Source organism: Bubalus bubalis, chromosome 1 (genome assembly GCF_019923935.1).
Source record: "Bubalus bubalis isolate 160015118507 breed Murrah chromosome 1, NDDB_SH_1, whole genome shotgun sequence".
NCBI classification, from domain to species: domain Eukaryota; kingdom Metazoa; phylum Chordata; class Mammalia; order Artiodactyla; family Bovidae; genus Bubalus; species Bubalus bubalis.
Genome location: NC_059157.1, coordinates 50,893,385 through 50,918,569, shown reverse-complemented (window position 1 = coordinate 50,918,569; position 25,185 = coordinate 50,893,385).

The window sequence follows — 25,185 nt, the reverse complement described above, 5'->3', positions numbered from 1 at the left end:
TTATTACCAATTTTCAATTTAAAAGGAATAAAATCTTTTCAAGTGAAAATGAGGAAATATATATTGAAGAATACTAATAAAAATGTAAGTTCTATACACAAAATGCCTACATACAATTATAACCATACTGCATAAGAAGGGAGATCTTTCTTTCATTGTCTCCTTTGGGTGCAATTATTTGCTCCAGAACTCTCTCCTACATAGTAGAAAATCATCCCCTAGGTATTATTTTTTCACATATGGCTATTTACTATTTTTAATTTTTATTGGAGAATGTTTGTGTGTGTGCTCAGTCATTTCAGTCTTGTCTGACTCTTTGCAACCCCATGGACTGTAGCCTATTGGGCTCCTCTGTCCATGGGATTCTCCAGACAAGAATATTAGAGTGGGTTGCCCTGTCCTCCATCAGGGGATCCTCCTGACCTGGGGATCGAATTCGCATCTGCCTGAGTGTCCAGAATTGCAGGCAGATTCTTTACCCCCTGAGCCACCTGGGAAGCCCTTATTGTAGTATAGGTGATTTATAATGTTGTGTTAGTTTCTGCTGTACAGAAAAGCGAATCTGTTACACATATACACTCTTATTTCTAAGTTATACCAAAGCAGTTGGAGAAGGCAATGGCAACCCCACTCCAGTACTCTTGCCTGGAGAATCCCATGGATGCAGGAGCCTGGAAGGCTGCAGTCCATGGGGTCGCTGAGGGTCGGACAACGATCGAGCGACTTCACTTTCACTTTTCACTTTCATGCATTGGAGAAGGAAATGGCAACACACTCGTGTTTTGCCTGGAGAATCCCAGGGACGGGGGAGCCTGGTGGGCTGCCGTCTATGGGGTCACACAGAGTCGGACACGACTGAAGTGACTGACTTAGCAGTAGCAGCAGCAACCAAAGCAGTGTCTCAGTGTATTTGCAAGTGGCTCAGGCAGTAAAGAATCTGCCTTCAATGTAGCAGACCCATGTTCGATCCCTGGGTTGAGAAGATCCCCTGCAGAAGGGAAAGGCAACCCACTCCAGTATTCTTGCCTGGAGGATCCCACGAACAGAGAATCCTGGCAGGCCGTAGGCCATGGGGTCGCAGAGTCAGACATGATTGAGCGACTAACACGTTCATTTTTTTCACATTAAAATAAGTACTGCTGCTGCTGCTGCTAAGTCGCTTCAGTCGTGTCCGACTCCGTGCGACCCCATAGACGGCAGCCCACCAGGCTCCTCGTCCCTGGGATTCTCCAGGCAAGAACACTGGAGTGGGTTGCCATTTCCTTCTCCAATGCATGAAAGTGAAAAGTGCAAGTGAAGTCGCTCAGCCGTGTCCGACTCTTCGCGACCCCTTGGACTGCAGCCTGCCAGGCTCCTCAGTCCATGGGATTTTCCAGGCAAGAGGACTGGAGTGGGGTGCCATTGCCTTCTGGAAAATAGGTACTGAGTATCAGCAAACATTGTTTCACTTCTGTTTGAGCTCTCCCTGGTCCACAGTCAGTATTCTTGGATCTGTTTGAAGAGACTTTCTCCATTGTTGGTAGAGATGTTTTCTCTTTTGAGAAATCTTACGGCTATGCCAAACATCGTTTGGTGCTCATAAACTCAACAGTAGCTAAGGTTCCTTCCTTCAACACTGGGACATCTTTTGCTATGGGCTCCCAGGCATAAAACAAAGTTATATTTTGTTATAATGAAGTAATTCCTTTAAGGTCTTTTTGTTTGTTTTCTGGTTCTCATTTCTTACAAGAAGCTTCTTGTGTGCTTTAAAAAAAGTTTCTCTTCATATTTAGAAGAAATCATTCAGAGTTCTGTGTCTACACCTCATAAAAAAAAAACTCTCTCCTCTGCAACTTCATTCTAATAAAAACTTCCAAATAAAACCATAACTCTAGAGATATTGTTTGATTAAACATAATAATTTATATTCTCAATAAGCAAAGAACTTTATATTTTCACTATGAACTACTAATAAAGTATTAGAAACTGGTTTTGTGTTTGTATAGCTAAAGTTCCCATTCTGGTGATTTACAGAATACAAAGACACAGACTGCCCTTAAAGTGTATTACAGCATCTGTGTCTGAGAATAAAAAATTGATTCATTTCTCTCCTCTCTCTCTACCCTTTCCCAACCCCACCCTATGTAAGAATCTGATTAGGACATCTCATTGGGTACAACATTAATTCAGAACACATTCATACAGATTTTATGTGTTGTCTTCACTACTGACAGAGTAGCATCAGCATCTTAACTTTGCATTAGTTTATAACTCCTGCTGGTGGAAGGCATGAGATCAGAGAATTCTTCACTGGAATGAACCTTGTAGCTCGAAGAACACTGAAACAGAATGTGTCTTGTAGAGTACTGAGCTCTAAATTTAGATATAAGTGAAAGTGAGGGGAAAGAAATAAGGTGACAGAAACAGGACCCATAGCAAGGTGATAATAAGTAGATAATTCCATCCCAAGAGTCAGGCTCAAGCAGAGAGGAGAGAGGTATCAGTTCAGTTCAGTGCAGTCGCTCAGTCGTGTCCAACACTTTGCGACCCCCATGAATCACAGCACACCAGGCCTCCCTGTCCATCACCAACTCCCGGAGTCCACTCAAACCCATGTCCATCGAGTCAGTGATGCCATCCAGCCATCTCGTCCTCTGTCGTCCCCTTCTCCTCCTGCCCCCAGTCCCTCCCAGCATCAGAGTCTTTTCCAAAGAGTCAACTCTTCACATGAGGTGGCCAAAGTATTGGAGTTTCAGCTTTAGCATCAGTCCTTCCAATGAACACCCAGGACTGATCTCCTTTAAGATGGACTGGTTGGATCTCCTTGCAGTCCAAGGGACTCTCAAGAGTCTTCTCCAACACCACAGGTCAAAAGCATCAGTTCTTCGGTGCTCAGCTTTCTTTATAGTCCAACTCTCACATCCATACATGACCACTGGAAAAACCATAACCTTAACTAGATGGAACTGAGAATAAAAAGAAAGAAAGAAAGAAAGAAGGAAAAAAGCTATACTATAAACTGGCTTACTCAAGGAAGAGGTCTAATATGGTGGTTTTATATAGTTATGGTTTTATATAGTTTATATAGTTGCTAAATCATTACCAACTCTTGCAACCCCATGGATTGCAGCCTACCAAGATCCTCTGTCCATATGGGATTCTCCAGGCAAGAATAATGGAGTGGGTGGCCATTTCCTTCTCCAGAGGATCTCCCCACTCCAGGGATTGAACCCAGGTCTCCCGCATTGCAGGCAGATAGTTACCAACTGAGCTATGAGGGAATCCCAATATATACTACTATATACAAAATATATAAACCAGTAAGCAACAAGGTCCTAATGTAAGGCATATGGAATTATAGTCCATATCTTATAATAACCAACAATGGGAAAAATCTACAAAAGAGTATCCAACTATCTATCTATGTATCTATCTATTGAATCACTCTGCTGCACACCTGAAACATAGGAAATCAACTATAGTTAAAACAACAACAAAAAAATAGGTCTAAGAGATGGACTTTGAACAAAGAAGTATAAAGACTGAATCACAAACGAATACTGTTTAGGTTGTTGACATAAGTACCTATTTGCTCATTTAGTCATACAAACTTAAGTTTAAAAAAGGTCTTAAAAGTTATACCCTTTACCCTCTGTCATTCAGTGGTTGGGTGTTCTCTATGACATAAAAAGAAAATATTCAACCACGGTTTTGAATCACTCTGTGAAACATACATTTGGTCAAATATATAAAAGTCACCCACCTCCCTACCTTCTATCTTTTGGTGGAGTTTTGATTTTCAGATGACCTCTTCTTGGTTAATTGTAGATGTCTCCTATACATGCATATAAATACAGAAACCAATCAAAGATGCTAGAAAGGAGGGTTGCTGCTAAGTTGCTGCTAAGTCACTTCAGTCGTGTCCGACTCCGTGCGACCCCATAGACGGCAGCCCACCAGGCTCCCCCGTCCCTGGGATTCTCCAGGCAAGAACACTGGAGTGGGTTGCCATTTCCTTCTCCAATGCATGAAAGTGAAAAGTGAAAGGGAAGTCGCTCAGTCATGTCTAACTCTTAGCGACCCCATGGACTGCAGCCCACCAGGCTTCTCCGCCCATGGGATTTTCCAGGCAAGAGTGCTGGAGTGGGGTGCCATTGCCTTCTCCGAGAAAGGAGGGTAGGGCATACATTTACCTAGGGTATAATTTTTATAGGAAACTGGCAAGTTTCCATTTATTTTCTGTAGTTGTCATCTTCATAAGATTTATATGTATCAATAATATTTACGTGGCATCTACTTGTAAGTTGTCTTAAATCTTAAATATAACTTTCAGACATTTTATGTAGAACTATGCATTAACTGTCCATCAACTTCAAGGACATAAATAATTTTGTTTTATTTAGCCTTGAGAAGCTAACATTGAAAAATATGTCTCTGTCCTCTGATATAATTGGAGATTTTATGTCTCAAAATACTAAAACAATATGTAGTACATTGACTGGCTTCCTAGTCTTTTTCCCTCCTAAGCTCAAGTTCTTTCTTAATTAGCTAATACTTAGCAACAACTTGACACATTATTCAGAGAGCTGTGCCTAATGTTTCTGCTTCATTGGTTTATTAATAGCTTTGAGTGCAGGGCTGGGAAAAAGAGCTGTGTGAACAATGAATTACATGTTACCACTTTATTGGGATAGGAGCAAAAATGGGGAACATTTTTAAAATTTTAAGTATTCAAATGATTGCAAATAAATGTGAAATATATATAAGTGGTTTAAAGTCATCTTCTTAAAACCAAGAATCTTGCTTGCCTGAAATCAAGTGTTTCCAGGTTCATGTCATCTGAGTAAAGCAGATTTTTGACAGAGCAGTAAGCAAATTATTCTGAAATCTGTCCAAACATGTAATTGAATCATACTTGCTCAAGCATAAATTGCTTTTTCACCATGAGTTAAACAATCAAATATAGAAATTGATAGCAGATTTCTGACATAAAGAGCTTAGGTAGATCTAGGATTTGTGGAAAGAGATATAAAAGTATGTGGGTAATTTATTTGATTTATAGGTAGTATTCAAAAGTAAGCTTAGGGAAGACATAGAGAAGAGGTGGAAGGAACATTGATATTCTTGGCTATACTGCAGACTTGGGAAAACAATATTACCGTTTTAAAGCAATTGAGGCTATTCCATTCTTCAATATTCCTTATCAATGGCAACTGTCATGGGTGAATGAATACTGGTCTTCCTATTGCTTTGGTATCTTTCCCTGATCATCTCTAAACATTAATTGTATCTCCAGTAGAACCCAATGGAAAGAGCTCCCCTATCCTAAATCACTCAAGTCCTCAACTGTACTGTATGTCTGAGGTATATATGAAGGCAACGTAAATGAAAAATAATAATAAAATCAGTTAAACTCCAAGCCCACAATTAGAATCCTTATGGCCTAGATTGCTGGTTGAAGCCCAGAGGCTATGGGAACTCCTCTGACCTGGGTCAGCCTAACTTAAACAACCCAGAGAATAAGGTCACTCAGTTCTTCTTAGGTTCCTTTTCTCTAAGCTTTATTCTATCCCTGGCCTATAAAACTTCATCACACAAACACTGAAAATAATATGGTATTAAGCAATCACTTTCAGTCTCTTCATTAACGGAGGGTTGCCTGGTGTGCTGCAGTTCATGGGATTGCAAAGAGTCAGACACAGCTTATGACAGAATAATTCTATATTAAATAAAACATGTCTTGGCATACAGAATTAATTTATGGTAGTTCTAGTATTGGCATAAGCAGATATTTACTAAGTATTTGTTTGTTTTAATTTTAGTTACCTAAGTTTTCTAACTTGGATGAACTTTTTCTCTTTTTCACTCTAGTACTTAATCAGCAAGTTCTTTTACCACAGCATGTATCATTTTCTTTTATGAAATAATTTGTACAAGTGTCTTAATCTTTCTAATTCTGACTTAGACTACTTATATATGGCCCATACTGATTTAATTATATGTCGTGTGAAACCTTTCGATGTGCTGTATAATGTTTTTCAATCTGTAATACTTTTAAATAGTGCAAATTAAAAAAAAATGAAAATTTAATCTTTAATGAAATGTTCTTACTTCTATATTTGTTACTTAGCCCTTCTAGTTCGAGATTAAATTTGATGATACCTGTCAAAATTCATTAAGTATTTTTGAAGGTGTGAAATATGGATATTGGTTGCTATGAAAATTAAACAAGTAAAAAAAGATAATCCCTAATCTCAAGGTTGTTTTAGTAGTGATGGGAATAGAGGTGCCTGCAAAGAGCTAAATAGAAAGGCATCATGATATAAGGTGTAAAATAAAAACCCAGGCAAAAGTAGGTACTGATTTTTAAATGCTTATGCTGCTTTGGACATTCAATTATTAACTCTTAAAACAACTCTTCAAGGTCGGTATTATTAACCATGTCTTACTTTAAACAAAAGCAAAAACACAAGAAAACACCTAAAGATTAGAGAGTTTAGGGAACATGCTGAAACACATCAGTAACAGGACCAGTATTTTGACCTGGGTATTTCTCATGTCAGCACCTCCATAACCACCCATTGTCTTTTTGATAAGGGAACATAGAGAAAGCATTTATTCTTTTTGTCTTTGGACAGACCTGTCTAACAGATGGTATTTAAAAGATGCCATTGAAATAACTTAGAATGAGGACAAGTAGAAAGGAAAAACCATGCTGAAAAAGCTCCAAGAACACATGGAGAGGAGAAATGTGACAATAAAAGGTATGTCTTCATGATGTTATAATCTGTTTTCTATTTTAGTCCAAATTCTAGACACATTATAAAAACTTTCAGGGACTTTCTAAATGGTGATATTTAGAGAAAAGACAGTGTATTCCATTTTCTTTCTTTCTTTCTTTGCCTTTTTATAATGTTTCATAGAGTTCTCACAGCAAGAATGTGAAAATGAAAGTCGCTCAATCGTGTCCGACTCTCTGTGACCCCATGGACTCTATAGTCCATGGAATTCTCCAGCCAGAATACTGGAGTGGGTAGCCTTTCCTTTTTCCAGGGGATATTACCAATGCAGGGATTGAACCCAGGTCTCCCGCTTTGCAGTCAGATTCTTTACCAGCTGAGCCACAAGAGAAGCCCAAGAATACTGGAGAGGGTAGCCTATCCCTTCTCCAGGGGATTTCCCAACCCAGGAATTGAACTGGGGTCTCCTGCATTGCAGGCAGATTCTTTAACAACTGAGCTATGCGGGAAGCCCACAGCAAGAATACTGGAGTGGTGTTCCATTTGCTCCTCCAGTGGGCCATGTTTGTCAGAACTGTCCACAGTGACCCATCCATCTTGATTCATCGAGTTAAGCAAGCCCTTTTGCCATGACAAAGCAGTGACCCATGAAGGTGATAAAAAATGATACTTTTGAATTGTAGTGCTGGAGAAGACTCTTGAGAGTCCCCTGGACACTAAAGAGATCAAACTAGTCAATTCTAAAGGAAATCAACCCTGAATACTCATTGGAAAGACTGATGCTGAAGTTCCTGAAGCTCCAATACTTTGGCCACCTGATACTAACTTTGGAAAAGACCCTGATGCTTGCAAAGATTGAAGGAAGAAGAAGAGGGAAATAAAGGATGAGATGATTGGATAACATCACCAATTCAATGGACATGAACTTGGGTAAACTCTTGGAGATAGTAAGGGACAGGGAGGCCTGACCTGCTGCAGTCCATGAGGTCACAAAGAGTCAAACATGACTTAGCAACTGCACAACAGCAGCAATGATAATAGTGCATTCAGTAAGATTCTTAGAAAGGACCATGAAGCAAGGCAAAGGATACAAGGATGCCAGAAATTTTCATACCCAAAATAAGCAGTTTTCTCTGCTTTGCAGAGAAGAATAAAATACGTGTATCAATTGGGTCAGGTTGCTCCTAGAAAGCCGAGATCCCATCCAAATAATCATTTACCTCCATAGACTCTGCCCCAGGTAGACCTTTAACAAATATATTTTGAAAGATATTCAAACCCCAGGAATAGTCATTTCTCTCTGGTTGTGTGTGTGTGTGTGTGTGTGTATTTTAAAAAGGCCTGCATGTCTGTCTGATAAAATATTTGAGGGAAGGTTAGCATTTTGGAGGTCTTCAAACCACAGAAGTTTGACTTTTTGTCTATATTGAATTAACAGAATGACCATAATAGTTTTCTTACTAACCACTATGACCAGCTGGATGTCAACGTTTCCTATCAGTAAATCAACATATAGAATAAATAAATAGCTCTTTGTAGCTATAGTTGTCCTTCTCATTAGAAATAGGTAACTGAGGCCTTTTAAACTTGGCAAATAGTGTTGTCCCAGATACTTTAACTGCTTAAGTAAAGTTAGGTGTCTCCTGGCTCTGCTTTGAATGTTCTATCTTAGACATTGAGCGTAGGCAGAGGAGTAAAGACATGATAGAAGGTCCCCTGCATACGAACCTTCAGGTTGTGAATTTTCAAAGATGTGAACGTTCAATCACATACGTTAGTTTACATGTCCAGTGTATGTTCTCACATGCATGCATCCTTACAAGTGGTTGTGCTTTTGTGTACTTTACTGTATAGTACTGTATAGAGTTCAGTAGTATAGCATCTTTATTTCAAGCCCAGGATGTCTTGAAGCAAGTATAAAAGCAATGGTGATGTAGCTGGTACTGCTAAGAAGCACCAGCTGTGTATTGTACTATGGTACTTTTCAAGGGTCTGTACTGTAAGATTAAAATGTTTTCTTTATCCGTTGTGATGGTTTTTTTATGTATTATTTGTGTGAAAAGTATTATAAACCTATTACAGTACAGTACTATATAGCCAATTGTGTTAGTTGGGTATCTAGGCTAACTTTGTTAGACTTGTGAACAAATTGGACTTACGAACATACTCTTGGAAGAGAACTTGTTTGTATATAAGGGACTTGCTATCAGTCAGTTCAGTCGCTCAGTCATGTCCAACTCTTTACGAGGCTATGGACTGCCACACGCCAGGCCTCCCTGTCCATCACCAACTCCTGGAGTTTACTCAAACTCATGTCCACTGAGTCAGTGATGCCATCCAACCATCTCATCCTCTATCGTCCCCTTCTCCTCCTGCCTTCAATCTTTCCCAGCATCAGGGTCTATTCCAATGAGTCAGTTCTTCACATCAGGTGGCCAAAGTATTGGAGTTTCAGCTTCAGCATCAGTTCTTCCAGTGAATATTCAGGACTGCTATATTAGTCATTAAATGATCCCAGAGAGTTCAGGCAGTGAAGGTCTAGGCTAGCCATAATATAGAAAGTATTTTGAGTGTTAAATATTGGGTCAGATACCTCCATGAAGGCATTATCCCCTTTAGGACAGGGTATGTGGTAGTCTATCTGCTCTGCTTACTCTATGTGCTTAATAAAGACAGAGGGAGGGAAAGTTGGGAGGGTGCATGAATTAAATTTTAAATGATGGTTTTTTCTTCAGAAAGATTGCCATGACATTTCTACATAGATTCAGCTCTGATTAACATGATTCACAACTTCTTTAAGGCTTTATTTAATACTTTATAATAAAGGTACTGGAATTTCTATTCACAATTTGAAGATTTAGGTGACAATATTTTTATTTGAAAGATTACAACCCTAGGGTCTTGGGCAGAATGTGACTTATTTACACAATCAGTGGAAACTTGCATGGCTCAAGGATAGTTCTTAATGAAATCCACTCCCTCATCAGCTAAATGTCTAAAAGAAGAATTAACAGGTCCACTTAAACTCAATTTCATAGACAGGCAGAAGTTTTATTTAGAATTATTCCTTAAAATGTTTTTATTATATAAATAATTAAGGAAGGCATTTGCATTGAAATAAATTCACGTATAGGTTTCCTAGGTGGTGCAGTGGTAAAGAATCCACCTGCCAACGCAGGAGACATAAGAGATGTGGATTCGATCTCTGAATCTCTGGAAGATCTCATGGGATAGAAAATGTCAACCCATTCCAGTATTCTTGCCTGGAACATTCCATGGACAGAGGAGCTGGTGGGCTACAGTCCAAGGGGTCGCAAAAAGTCAGATACAATGGAGCAACTGAGCAGACTCAAGACACAGACATATATTAGTAAAGACAGATAAATAAATACCTCAAACCTCCCATCTCTCACTGCACTTCCTTCTCTTCAAATCCATCACTTCCCAGAGGTAAACACTATTCTGATTTTCTGTGTATCTTTCCAGGACTTTTCCTATGCATGTTCAAATAATTATGAATAGTTAAAAATTTTTGAATACTTGACTTTTTCTTCTGTATGTTTTCTTTTTTCACATATTATGTGTATCCTCTATTCTCTTCTACAACTTTTTTTTTAAATTAACCATATCTCCTGAAGATCATTCCTCGTCAATATGCACAGTCCTCACACATTCTCATCACAGAGGCCTGTTATTATATAGTATGGCTGTATTATAAACTAATTAGCTTATCTCTTTATTCTTATATGGACCAGAGAGTTGGCAACATATATTTTTCTAGTTCATGTTATATTATTATCATCAGTCTGTGCAAAACCCTCTCTAGTTGAGTTTGCTGTGTCTTCTTTCTATCCTGATTTCTTTTTTTTTTTTTTTTTTTTAATTTTATTTTATTTTTAAACTTTACATAACTGTATTAGATTTGCCAAATATCAAATGAATCCGCCACAGGTTTACATGTGTTCCCCATCCTGAACCCTCCTCCCTCCTCCCTCCCCATTCCATCCCTCTGGGTCGTCCCAGTGCACCAGCCCCAAGCATCCAGTATCGTGCATCGAACCTGGACTGGCAACTCATTTCATACATGATATTTACATGTTTCAATGCCATTCTCCCAAATCTTCCCACCCTCTCCCTCTCCCACAGAGTCCATAAGACTTCTATACATCAGTGTCTCTTTTGCTGTCTCGTACACAGGGTTATTGTTACCATCTTTCTAAATTCCATATATATGCGTTAGTATACTGTATTGGTGTTTTTCTTTCTGGCTTACTTCACTCTGTATAATAGGCTCCAGTTTCATCCTATCCTGATTTCTGAGATGCACTGGGCTACTGTTGCTGGATCTTTTCTATCACGGGGCAGGTGATGATCCTTTTAGGACACTTAGAAATAAGAAAAGTGCAGACGTAAATCAATGTCTCCTGACCTTTCCCTCTCTCTATTTTGGCACCAAAAATTCTGCTCTAACTTGTGATTTTCCTACACATACACAGAACCATCTTCTCATTTCCCAGGTGTTTTTCCAAGTTTCTACATGACTTTCTCAGTGGCATCCTCATGCTGTACTTTTCCCGGTTACATCCCGCTGATTGGCTTTGAGAGAGTTCACATCATGTATTAGTTATTTGTCATCACTTGTCTTGCTGTCTTAATTCCACTATCAGTGATAAATTAGCTGACATTAGTCTTAAAAGCGCTGTTGACTGAAAAGTTAAAAATATATTCTGTAAAAAAGTTCACATATTCATCAGTTGTAATAATAACAACCACAATAGTAGCAATAATTGCCAACCGTAAGTGGATATTTTATGTCTGCAATATTTGTAAACACTTTAAGATGTGTATTGACTCATTAAGCCTTTTCAAACACTCAGTGGAGTGAATGTGATTATAATCCCTATTTTATAGATAAAGGAATTGACCACTAAAAGGTAAACATATTATTATCCATAGCCATATGGTGGAAGAAATGAAATCCAAGAGACCGTGCTTTAATTTCTACTCCAAACTACAGCAAGATGTGGAAGCACTGATCCAAAGGGTCTACATTTTCTAAATTTTAACAGCTAATGTCAAGTTGCCCTTAAAATGGCTCTCTATAAATTTAGCTCTCAGCAAAACCTAATGACAAGTGGTACTTTTAGACTTTTATTTTTGTCTATCCAATTTGGGGGAAAAAAAAACCCTCAAGATTTAAAATTTGTGTTTCAGCTAGCAAATCTCCAGCTATGTATATGTGTATGTATATATATATATATATATATGCATATATGTATATATATATATAAATTATATATGTATATATATAGATTCTTTAGAGCATTAGTCTGAGTTGTTGAGTGTTGGACTTGAAAGAGAATATAGAGATATACTCTAGCCTCTTACTTTTTATTAATGAGAAGCCTGAGTGTCTGAGAGGTTATATGACTTCCATCAATTCCCACTGAGAATTTGTTACAAGGTTTGAGGGAGTTCAGATATTCTGGCTCTCTTTTTTATGCTATTTCTGCTAATCAACACTGCCTACTATAACAACCTCCCTTGGTAATCACATTTATAGCATCCTATGTTCATTACCATATAGCTGTACCAAGACACCGCACTGGGCTTCCAATATTTCCCTAAAGCACAAAGAAGACACCTGGAAGGCAGATTCTAGGATAATAGTACTGTTTTCTAACATTTAGTACAGTCTTCATAAAGAATAGAATACTAAGAGAATGGTGAATGAAGGACAACCCTGTACATAGAATAAACTCACAGGTTTCTGACTACCCTCTAATATGTTTAAATTTGTTTTGCTACAGATTCCATGATTACAAAATCAGCCATAGATAATCCACAGCATTAACATAGAAACGCAGGTTCAATCCCTGGGTAGGGAAGATTCCCCTGGAGTAGGAAATGGCAGCCTGCTCCAATATTCTTGCCTGGAAAATTCCCTGGATAGAGGAGCCTGATGGGCTACATTCCATGGTATCACAAATAGTTGGAATGACTGAGCATATGTATGTAAAGAAGTAACAATAGAGAAGACTCGTAGAATTGGGCTTCCCAGGTGGCACTAGTGGTAAAGAATCCGCCTGCCAATGCAGGAAATTCAGGAGACGTGATTTCGATCCCGGGATTGGGAAGATCCCCTGGAGTAGGAAATGACACCCGACTCCAGTATTCTTGTCTAGAGAATCCCATGGACAGAGGAGCCTGGCAGGCTACAGTCCATGGAGTCACAAAGAATTGGACATGACTGAACACACACACACACACGCACACACACACACACACACTAGAATTGTGGAGCTGAAATGGATCTCAGAATTTATTCAGGGTTAGGCTAATAACTATATAGGACAGATGAGTGAAGTCTAGAGATGTCAAATGACTTGTCAAAAGTAACACTGCTGGTTAGTATCAGACCATGTTTTGAACTTGAACTATAAATTTCCATTCCACTAAAGTTAATCCCTTTCACCCACTCAACAGATGTTTTTTAAGGTATTAGTATCATTCATTGCTCAACACTGACCTAGGCACTAAAGATTTGATGGTCATGAAGCCCCTAACTCATTCAGATATGGTCAGTGTCTCCATAGAATTGACTGTCTATTGGGGTAATGACTTACACTCAGTTCCTGGTGCTTACTTTCATGTTGCAGAGGTTTCATTAGGGTCATGCTCTTGGCCTTCCTTTGCTCATCAGGTAGGTAGAGGGAGATTTTCTGGTCTGACTGGTATGTTTGAATAGGAATTGGGCATACAGCTCTCAGTACCTTCTCTCCTTCCTATCAGGGGACTTCTGTTCTGCCTTGCTTCTCTCCTAAATGTAATGAAACCACCAGTTCAACCACTGCTTATTTCTGGAATGAATATCAGGAATGCCACTTACATTCAGATAGAAGCCCCCTTCTCCAAGGATAATTATTTAAATAGTATAAGTGGTAGTTTTCTCTTGTTTGCTGATCCTTTTTTCCTACTTTTCTGTTGGTTCAGAAGTTGCTGAGGGACAAGGTTGCTATATTTTGAATCACCATAAAGCCAAGCAAGAGATACCCTTGGCTCAAATGATAAAGAATCTGCCCGCAATGCAGGAGACATGGGTTCGATCCCTGGGCTGGGAAGATCCCCTGGAGGAGGGCATGGCAGCCCACTCCAGTATTCTTGCCTGGAGAATCCTTATGGACAGAGGAGCCTGGCAGGCTGCAGTCCATGGGGTCACAAAGAATTGGACATGACTGAATGATTAACACAAAGCCAAATAAATATATTCAGATCAGTTGTCATGACAGCAAAAATCTGAGGCTTTGTCAAAACACATACATGTGCTCATTCACTCGGTCGTGTCCTACTTTTTGTGACCCTATGGACTGTAGCCCCCAGGCTCCTCTGTCCATGGAATTTTCCCAGCAAGAAGACTGGAGTGGGTTGCCACTTCCTACTCCAAGGTAGCAGTAGGGATTAAATCCAAGTCTCTTACATCTCCTGCACTGACATGTGAATTCTTTACCACTAGCACCACCTGGTTCAGAAAATATGGAAGTTGCATTCATAACTAAATTTAGATCATTTGATTGCTGCCTGTGATTTATTTGCTTGTTTTTAAAAACAGATCAGTCTTGCTTTAAACTAGTATTATGAGTCATTAGAAAGGGCTTTTTTTTTTTTTTTTTTTTTAATAATATGTGTCTATCCTGAAGGGCCTCTCAGGTGACCCTCGTGGTAAAGAATCCACCTGCCAATGCAGGAGACGTAAGAGACCCGATTTTCATACCTATGTAGGGAATGTTCCCTGGAGTAGGAAAAGGCAATCCAGTCTAGTACTCTTGCCTGGAAAAGCCCCACGGATAGACAACCCTGGCAGGCTACAGTCCATATGGTCGCAAAGAGTCGGACATGACCAAAGTGACTTAGCATGCACACGCGTCTATCCTGAAACTCACCCGAGACATTCTTGCTGACATATGGTGGTGATCCATAGCATGAGACTTAGCAGCAGAGTTAAATCAAAGACCTAAAGTGTTTTGTTCTTTAGAAAGGAAACCAAATCTTCCATCAGACATTCACTATTACATTTCCTTATGATCTTATTGATGAAACCTAAAATGACAAATATGCAGCATAGACACAGAGTTCACACAGACAAGCATAGTGTCAATCTGTGATGGTTACTATGGTCTTGTATCTTAGTTATTGTTTTTCAGATAAAACCAAAAAAAAATAGCTTTATTGAGCTATACTTGACAAAAATTTTACATATTTAAGCAAGGCTAGTGGCTCAGAGGTTAAAGCATTTGCCTGCAATGTGGGAGACCTAGGTTCGATCCCTGGGTTGGGAAGATCCCCTAGAGAAGGAACTGGCAAACCACTCCAGTATTCTTGCCTGGAAAATCCCATGGACGGAGGAGCCTGATGGTCTACAGTCCATGGGGTTGCAAAGAGTCGGACACAACTCAGCAACTTTACTCACTCACTTTGCATATTTAAGGCACACAACTTTTTCATTGGAATAGAGTTGCTTTATAAAGTTGTATTAGTTCCTGCTGTACAATGAGTGAATCAGCTATATGTATACATATATACCCTCCCTCTTGGACCTCCCTCCTACCCCCCAGCCCCGCTGCCTCTCCAGGCCATCACAGAGCACTGAGCTGAGCTTCCTGTGCTTTATAGCAGCTTCCCACTAGCTATCTGTCTGACACATGGTAGTGTATATATGTCAGTGCTACTCTGCCAATTCGTCCTACCTTCCCCTGTGTTCATCTGTCCACTCTCTAAGTCTGCATCTCGATTCCTGCCCTGAAAATAGATTCATGTTCACCGTTTTTCTAGATTCCATAGATATGTATTAACACACAATATTTGTTTTTCTCCTTCTGACTTGCTTCACTCGTTTGACAGACTCTAGGTCCATCCACATCTCTGAAAATGACCCTATTTTGTTCCTTTTTATGGCTGAGTAATATTCCATTATATATGTGTGTGTGTGTGTATCATTTGTCTCAATTTTATTTATTTTAATATAAATTTATTTATTTTAATTAGAGGCTAATTACTTTACAATATTGTGTTGGTTTTGCCATATATTGACATGAATCTGTCACGGGTGTACATGTGTTCCCAATCTTGAACCCCCTCCCACCTCCCTCCCCATCACACCACTCTGGGTCATCCCAGTGCACCAGCCCCGAACACCCTGTCTCATGTATCCAACCTGGACTGGTGATTCGTTTCACATATGATAATATACATGTTTCAATGCCATTCTCCCACATCATCCCACCCGCACCCTCTCCCATAGAGTCCAAAAGACTGTTCTATAGATCTGTGTCTCTTTTGCTGTCTCGTATATAGGGTTATCGTTACCATCTTTCTAAATTCCATATATATATGTTAGTATACTGTATTGGTGTTTTTTCTTTCTGCCTTACTTCACTCTGTATAATAGGCTCTAGTTTCATCCACCTCATTAGGACTGATTCAAATGTGTTCTTTTTAATGGCTGAGTAATATTCCATTGTGTATATGTACCACAGCTTTCTTATCCATTCATCTGCTGATGGACATCTAGGTTGCTCCCATGTCCTGGCTATTATAAACAGTGCTGCGATGAACATTGGGGTACACGTGTGTCTTTCAATTCTGGTTTCCTCAGTGTGTATGCCCAGCAGTGGGATTGCTGGGTCGTATGGCAGTTCTATTTCCAGTTTTTTAAGGAATCTCCACACTGTTCTCCATAGTGGCTATACTAGTTTGCATTCCCACCAACAGTGTAAGAGGGTTCCCTTTTCTCCACACCCTCTCCAGCATTTATTGCTTGTAGACTTTTGGACAGCAGCCATCCTGACTGGCATGAAATGGTACCTCATTGTGGTTTTGATTTGCATTTCTCTGTTAATGAGTGATGTTGAGCATCTTTTCATGTGTTTGTTAGCCATCTGTATGTCTTCTTTGGAGAAATGTCTATTTAGTTCTTTGGCCCATTTTTTGATTGGGTCATTTATTTTCTGGAATTGAGCTGCAGGAGTTGCTTGTATATTTTTGAGATTGATTCTTTGTCAGTTGCTTCATTTGCTATTATTTTCTCCCATTCTGAAGGCTGTCTATTCACCTTGGTTATAGTTTCCTTTGTTGTGCAAAAGCTTTTAAGTTTAATTAGGTCCCATTTGTTTATTTTTGCTTTTATTTCCAATACTCTGGGAGGTGGGTCATAGAGGATCCTGCTGTGATTTATGTCAGAGAGTGTTTTGCCTATATTTTCTTCTGGGAGTTTTATAGTTTCTGGTCTTACATTTATATCTTTAATCCATTTTGAGTTTATTTTTGTGTATGGTGTTAGAAAGTGTTCCAGTTTCATTCTTTTACAAGTGGTTGACCAATTTTCCCAGCATCACCTGTTAAAGAGATTGTCTTTTTCCCATTGTATATTCTTGCCTCCTTTGTCAAAGATAAGGTGTCCAGAGGTGTGTGGATTTATCTCTGGGCTTTCTATTTTGTTCCATTGACCTATATTTCTGTCTTTGTGCCAGTACCATACTGTCTTGATGACTGTGGCCTTGTAGTAGAGCCTGAAGTCAGGCAGGTTGATTCCTCCAGTTCCATTCTTCTTTCTCAAGATTGCTTTGGCTATTTTTTGTATTTCCATACAAATTGTGAAATCATTTGTTCTACCTCTCTGAAAAATACTATTGGTAGCTTGATAGGGATTGCATTGAATCTATAGATTGCTTTGGGTAGTATACTCATTTTCACTATATTGATTTTTCCAATCCACAAACATGGTATATTTCTCCATCTATTAGTGTCCTCTTTGATTTCTTTCACCAGTGTTTTATAGTTTTCTATATATAGGTCTTTTCTTTCTTTAGGTAGATATATTCCTAAGTATTTTCTTCTTTTCATTGCAATGGTGACTGGAATTGTTTCCTTAATTTCTCTTTCTGTTTTCTCATTGTTAGTGTATAGGAATGCAAGGGGTTTCTCTGTGTTAATTTTATATCCTGCAACTTTACTATATTCATTGATTAGCTCTAGTAATTTTCTGGTGGAGTCTTTAGGGTTTTCTATGTAGAGGATCATGTCATCTACAAACAGTGAGAGTTTTATTCTTCTTTTCCAATCTGGATTCCTTTTATTTCTTTTTCTGCTCTGATTGCTGTGGCCAAAACTTCCAAAACTATGTTGAATAGTAGTGGTGAGAGTGGGCACCCTTGTCTTGTTTTTGACTTTAGGGGAAATGCTTTCAATTTTTCACCATTGAGGATAATGTTTGCTGTGGGTTTGTCATATATAGCTTTTAAAATGTTGAGGTATGTTCCTTCTATTCCTGCTTTCTGGAGAATTTTTATCATAAATGGATGTTGAATTTTGTCAAAGGCTTTCTCTGCATCTATTGAGATATTCATACTTTTATCTTTCAACTTGTTAATGTGGTGTATTATGTTAATTGATTTGCAGATATTAAAGAATCCTTGCATCCCTGGGATAAAGCCCACTTGGTTATGATGTATGATCTTTTTAATATATTGTTGGATTCTGTTTGCTAGAATTTTTTTAAGGAGTTTTTCATCTATGTTCATCAGTTATACTGGCCTGTAGTTTTCTTTTTTGTGGCATCTTTGTCAGGTTTTGGTATTAGGGTGATGGTGGCCTCATAGAATGAGTTTGGAAGTTTACCTTCCTCTGCAATTTTCTGGAAGAGTTTGCGTAGGATAGGTCTTACTGTCTATCTACCAAAAATTTAGCTGTTCTCTAAATTTTTGGTAGAATTCAGCTGTGAAGCCATCTGGACCTGGGAAGTTTGCTGGAAGATTTCTGATTACAGTTTCAATTTCCGTGATGGGTCTACTAAGATTTTTTATTTTTTCCTGGTTCAGTTTTGGAAAGTTGTACTTTCCTAAAAATTTGTCCGTTTCTTCCAAGTTGTCCATTTTATTGGCATATAGTTGCTGATAATAGTCTCTTATGATCCTTTGTATTTCTGTGTTGTCTGTTGTGATCTCTCCATTTTCATTTCTAATTTTATTAATTTGATTCTTCTCCCTTTGTTTCTTGATGAATCTGGCTAATGGTTTGTCAATTTTATTTAACTGTTCAACAACCAGCTTTTGGCTTTGTTGATTTTTGGTATGGTCTCTTTTGTTTCTTTTGCATTTAATTCTACCCTAATTTTAAGATTTCTTTCCTTCTACTAACCCTGGGGTTCTTCATTTCTTCCTTTTCTAGTTGCTTTAGATGTACAGTTAGGTTATTTATTTGACTTTTTCTCATTTCTTGAGGTAAGCCTGTATTGCTATGAACCTTCCCCTTAGCACTGCTTTTACAGTATCCCACAGGTTTTGGGTTGTTGTGTTTTCATTTTAATTTGTTTCTATGCATATTTTGATCTCTTTTTTATTTCTTCTGTGATTTGTTGGTTATTCAGCACCATCTTGTTCAGCCTCCATATTTTGGAATTTTTAATAGTTTTTCTCCTATAATTGACATCTAATCTTACTGCATTGTGGTCAGAAAAGATGCTTGGAATGAATTCAATTTTTTTTTTTTTTAATTTACCAAGGCTAGATTTATGGCTCAGGATGTGATCTATCCTGGAGAAGATTCCGTTTGCGCTTGAGAAAAAGGTGAAATGTTCTATAGATATCAATTAGATCTAACTGGTCTATTGTATCATTTAAGGTTTGTGTTTCCTTGTTAATTTTCTGTTTAGTGGGTATTAAAGTCTCCCACTATTATTGTGTTATTGTTAATTTCCCCTTCATACTTGTTAGCATTTGTCTTACATATTGTGGTGCTCCTATGTTGGGTGCATATATATTTATAACTGTTATATCTTCTTCTTGGATTGATCTTTTGATCATTATATAGTGTCCTTCTTTATCTCTTTTCACAGCCTTTATTTTAAAGTCTATTTTATCTTGAGTATTGCTACTTCTGTTTTCTTTTGGTCTCTATTTGCATGGAATATCTTTTTCCAGCCCTTCACTTTCAGTCTGTATGTGTCCCTTGTTTCGAGGTGGGTCTCTTGTAGACAACATATATAGGGGTCTTGTTTTTACATCCATTCAGCCAGTCTTTGTCTTTTGGTTGGGGCATTCAACCCATTTACATTTAAGGTAATTATTGATAAGTATGATTTTGTTGCCATTTACTTTGTTGTTTTGGGTTTGAGTTTGTACACCCTTTCTGTGTTTCTTGTCTAGAAAAGATCTTTTAGCATTTGTTGGAGAGCTGGTTTGGTGGTGCTGAATTCTCTCAGCTTTTGCTTGTCTGGAAAGCTTTTGATTTCTCCTTCATATTTGAATGAGATCCTTGCTGGGTACAGTAATCTGGGCTGTAGCTTATTTTCTTTCATCACTTTAAGTATGTCCTGCCATTCCCTTCTGGCCTGAAGAGTTGATCTATTGAAAGATCAGCTGTTATCCTTATAGGAATATCCTTATAGGAATCCCCTTGTGTGTTATTTGTTGTTTTTCCCTTGCTGCTTTTAATATTTGTTCTTTGTGTTTGATCTTTGTTAATTTGATTAATATGTGTCTTGGGGTGTTTCACCTTGGGTTTATCCTGTTTGGGACTCTCTGGGTTTCTTGGACTTGGGTGACTATTTCCTTCCCCATTTCAGGGAAGTTTTCAACTATTATCTCCTCAAGTAGTTTCTCATGGTCTTTCTTTTGGTCTTCTTCTGAGATTCCTATGATTCAAATGTTGGGGCATTTAACATTGTCCCCGAGGTCTCTGAGGTTGTCCTCATTTCTTTTAATTCTTTTTTCCTCTCTGTTTCATTTATTTCTACCATTCTATCTTCTACCTCACTTATCCTATCTTCTGCCTCCATTATTTTACTGTTGGTTCCCTCCAGAGTGTTTTTGATCTCAGTTATTGCATTATTCATTATATATTGACTCTTTTTTTATTTCTTCTAGGTCCTTGTTAAACTTTTCTCACATCTTCTCAATCCTTGTCTCCAGACTATTTATCTGTAACTTCATTTTGTTTTCAAGATTTTGGATCATTTTCAATATCATTATTTGGAATTCTTTATCAGGTAGATTCCCTATGTCTTCCTCTTTTGTTTGGTTTGGTGGGCATTTGTCCTGTTCCTTTACCAGTTGAGTATTTCTCTGCCTTTTAATCTTGTTTATATTGCTGAGTTTGGGGTGGCCTTTCTGTATTCTGGCAGTTTGTGGTTCCTCTTTATTGTGGAGGTTCCTTGCTGTGGGTGGGGTTGGATGGGTGGCTTGTCAAGCTTTCCTGGTTAGGGAAGCTTGTGTTGGTGTTCTGGTGGGTGGAGCTGGATTTCTTCTCAAGAGTGCTATGAAGTGTCCAGTAGTGAGTTTTGAGATGTCAATGAGTTTGGTGTGACTTTGGGCAGCCTGTATTTTGAAGCTTGGGACTATGTTCCTGTGTTGCTGGAGAATTTGCATGGTATGTCTTGCTCTGGAACTTGTTGGCCCTTGGGTGGTGCTTGATTTCAGCATAGGTATGGAGGCATTTGATGAGCTTCTATCGATTAATGTTCCCTGGAGTCAGGAGTTCTCTGGTGTTCTCGGGATTTGGACTTAAGCCTCCTGCCTTTGGTTTTCAGTCTATTCTTACAGTAGCCTCAAGACTTCTCCATCTCCTTTTGAAGACAATGGGCTGCCTTTCTGGGTGCTTGATGTTCTCTGCCAGCATTCAGAAGTTGTTCTGTGGAATTTGCTCAGCGTTCAAATGTTCTTTCAATGAATTTGTGGGGGAGAAAGTGATCTCCCCTTCCTATTCCTCCGCCATCTTAGGACCACCCCTTGTCTCAATTTTGAATCTACCATTCTATACTTTGCTTTGGAATGCTCTACCCGAGAATCTGAAAGCCACATTTCTCCTCTGTCAGCTGTTCCCTGTTAAGTTCTGTAGATATTGGCTCTAGAGGGCAATTGGAAGTCTGGAGAAAGAAGGAGCCTACTTCTTCTTCATTTGGTTTTCTGTTTCTGTTAACATCACCCTGGCAAAGGCAATTGATCCCAGGCCCCCCACTGAAGCCCACCTCCATGTTCCTCCAGAGAGCAAAGTACGACTGAGCAGCAGCAGCCATCTGCTGGTCACCCACTCAGAGGTCTGGTTCCCAGCTCCACAGGACCCTCCAAGCTCCACCAGAGGACCAATGCCCTTTTCAGAGGTCTGAGTCTCCCTCACCTGGAGTTACAAGGCTCTAACAACCACGGCTTCTCTTTGTCCCTCAATCCTATGTTGGGAGCTGCTTCTTGCTCTTACCCTCTCAGCTTGACTCATCTCTTTGCTTTATTCTGTCCTCTAATATTTATTTAATAACTTCTCTATATTGAATTGGCATGGTTTCTGTTTTTCTGCATGGACCCCAAGCAGCTGTCAAAATGTCAGTCACATTTTATGCATTCCATAAAAGCTGGATTCCCAAAAGGACAGTCTCCAACAATTCTGGGTCCACAGTTGGAAGAGGACAACAAATTCAATACCTAGATGTAAGATCTAGAACATGTCAGCATTCCCTTCCATGGGACCAGTTAATTCTGTGGACAGAGTGGTACTCAGTAACACTTCTAGAAGGAAAATACTTAAGAAAACAACTTGACAAGCATACCCAGCACACAATGTCTTTATCTCCAATTAGAGTCAGGGAAAAAAGCAGAGACTGCAGCAATATGACCTTGTTATTGAGACATTAGCTTAAGGCAGCCATGCATTCTTAAAATTTGCTTTTCAGATATATTATTTTACAACTAATGCTGCTTACAAGAAAGAATAAATCTAGAAAGAGAGAGAAAAACACCCTGCAATCAGCCCTCCATATTTGTGTGGATTCCATATCTATGGATTCAATCAGCAGAGGATTGAAAATAGTTTTTAAAAAATCTAGAAAGTTCCAAAAAACAAAACTTGAATTTGTCTCACTCCAGCAACTGAGAGCTATTTATGTAGCATTTATATTCTCTATACAACTAATTTCATAGAATTTACATTTTAGTGGTACATTATATATAGGCTATGGTAAGCCACTCAGTCCTGGTTGATTTTATGTGACCCCATGAACTATAGCCACCAGGCTCCTCTGTCCATGGGATTTCCCAGGCAAGAATACTGGAGTGGGTTGCCATTTCCTACTGCAGAGGAATCTTCCAGACCCAGGGATTGAACTTGTGTCTCTTGTGTCTCCTGCACTGACAGACAGGTTCTTTCCCACTAGTGCCACCTGGGAAGCTGGATTATATATAGTAGATTATCATAAGTAATCTAGAGATGATTTAAAGTATACAGGAAGATGTGCATAGATTATATGCAAATGCTGTATCATTTTATGATAAGGGACTTCAGCATTTTTGAATTTTGGTTTTCACAGGGGTCCTGGCACCATTCCCCTGAGGATACTGAAGTCTTCAGTATCCTCAGGGGAAGGGCCTTATACTTTGTCCTGCTTTACAATGAAATATCATGGCTTAGAGTGATTGTAGCAACCAAAATTCATGCTGGAGTTTTAGAGCCTAAGTAAAAATTCTTCATGTCACTTTTTAGCCTGTATAAGATTATACTATTTGAAGGTAATCTACTTCTGGGGTCTTCCTTCACTATCTTCCCATATCTGCTCCTGCAATCAGGCTATATTCTGGTTCCTGGTTAAAATAAATGTTGTATCTTTGGAATTCCTTGAATTTCTAAGTAAGAGGATTGCATCAACCAGCACACCTACCTTTTCTCTGTAGTTTCCTTTTATTTTTTGCTTTTAAAGATAAACAGATGATATCACTGGATCTTTCACATGAAGGAAGAATGCAGGCATTAGGAGTTCCTTTCACCAATATTTGGAAAGAGTCCAGATCCCAGCCCAGCTGAACCAGAGTAAATATGCTGCTTGAAAAAAATATGTCAGATTTTTGCTACTTTACTGTGTTCAGAGGTTAATAAGTTATAGAGATTAAGTGGTCAACATTAACAGCTACCTTATTATTACATTATTAAAATATTAATGCTTTCGGTTGTGAAATATGATCCATCAGACACCAGAGGCTGGTGTCTAGTGGAAAGTTTAACGGGTTAGCCTGAGGGCAAGGCAGGTTTTACTAGTGTACTTAGGTGTACATGTTTTACAAGAAGGGTGGAGTCTCTGAGTTCAAAAGACTGCAGTTTGCGGTTTCTTCTCAGAAAATTAACTCAGAGGAAATTCACATCTCTTATGGGCACTTTCTTTTTTTTTTTTTTTCCTTCCCTTCAAACATAAACTGGCATTAGCCAAAATGTAGTGTCTTGAGGAAGTATATAAGTTAGGTACAAAGCTTTTATTACTAACTTTTGGCAATTTAATAATTAGGGTGTGCCAAAATTAAGTGCATCTCTCGTGATTAAATGGCTTAGTTGCCACATGTAATTAACATCTGCTTGTATCATTAGATGCCTTTGGCTGGGCTTGGGTGGCTCCTGATAAGCACTTTGGGAGAGAAACATAGGGAAGGAAGGCATAGTCAAACACCATAAAAGAATTTTAACACAGGTTATATCTACAATGTTAGAATCCCTCTATTTTAGTGGTGTAAAGGCTCATTAAATTCAACCTCTTCATTTCACTTGTAGGAAAACTAGGGCCCAGAGAGAATATATGTTGATGTTAGTCATACAACTGTATGGTGGCAATATTAAGACTACAGAATTCCCTTCTGACTCCACACTGAGTCCCCTTGTATGATTGTGTACTTCTTCTCTAGTCCCTAACTATCTGTCTACACTCGCTGCAGTGACAGGCCACCCTGTAATTACTTCCCACCAACACTCATGCTTTTCCAGAGGTCACCAGGTAACCATCCAAATGGTCTTTAGTATTTACTTGTTAACTTTTATTTTATATTACAGTATAGTCAATCAACAATGTTTTGTTAATTTCAGGTGTGCAGTAAAGTGATTCAGATATGCACATACGTGTAATTTATTCTTTTTCAAATTATTTTCCCACTTAGGTCATTACAGAATACTGAGCAGAGCCTCCTGTGCTATAGAGTAGGTCCTTGTTGATTATCTATTTTAAATATAGTGGTGTGCACTTTTAGTTTTTATACAGGGGAGTTGAAAGACTACTCTCTTGAAAAATTCATTGGTTTTGTATTTTAACGACATGGGCATAAATGGTTTGACTGGAATTGCTTTTTGTTTCACGTTCTCTTACAGGATTGCTAACTTGTTAGAGGCCTCCAAGGAATCAGACACAGGGAGAGACCTCCAAGTGATCAGACAGAGATATGTATGGCAAAACCAATACAATATTGTAAAGTAATTAGCCTCCAGTTAAAATAAATAAATTTTTAAAAAATAAATAAAAATAAAATAAAATCAACACAATGTCTCTAAGTCCTTAGTCACTCAGTTGTGTCTGTCTCTTTGTGACACCATGGAGTGGAGCCTGCCAAACTCCTCTGTCTATAGGATTCTCCAGGCAAGAATCCTAGAGTGGGTTGTCATTCCCTTCTCTAGG